This window comes from Bison bison, unplaced genomic scaffold, assembly GCF_000754665.1.
Source record: "Bison bison bison isolate TAMUID 2011002044 unplaced genomic scaffold, Bison_UMD1.0 scf7180017864162, whole genome shotgun sequence".
In the NCBI taxonomy this organism is placed as follows: Eukaryota; Metazoa; Chordata; class Mammalia; order Artiodactyla; family Bovidae; genus Bison; species Bison bison.
Window position 1 is genome coordinate 3,939,904 of NW_011494734.1, and position 267 is coordinate 3,940,170.

Below are 267 nucleotides of genomic sequence, written 5' to 3' on the forward strand. Positions count from 1 at the left end.
CCAGACCCGAGAGGCCAGGCGAGGCGCCGGGGCCCCGACACCTGTAGGGCCGACAAAGCCTTCGGAAAGCCTCCCACCCTATTGCTTTCGGGTGTCTCTCCTGTCTCCCATCCTTGGTTCCCCAAGTTCTCTCCAGGCTGGGGAGAGTGGAGGTCGGCTCGCCCCTGAACTCCGGCGATCCGCGCAGGTGTGAGCGCATCCGAACAAAGCCCACGCCCAGCTGTGTCTGCCGGGGCCGGAACGCGCATACGCCCGAGCGCGCCGGCT

General features: G+C 67.8%; 1 protein-coding gene across 8 annotated transcripts in view; it reads right to left on the reverse strand.

Annotated features, from left to right (window-relative positions):
• Nucleotides 1-267, reverse strand: part of NRCAM (neuronal cell adhesion molecule) — a 316,273-nt gene that overhangs the window by 315,348 nt on the left and 658 nt on the right. The window lies entirely within an intron of this gene.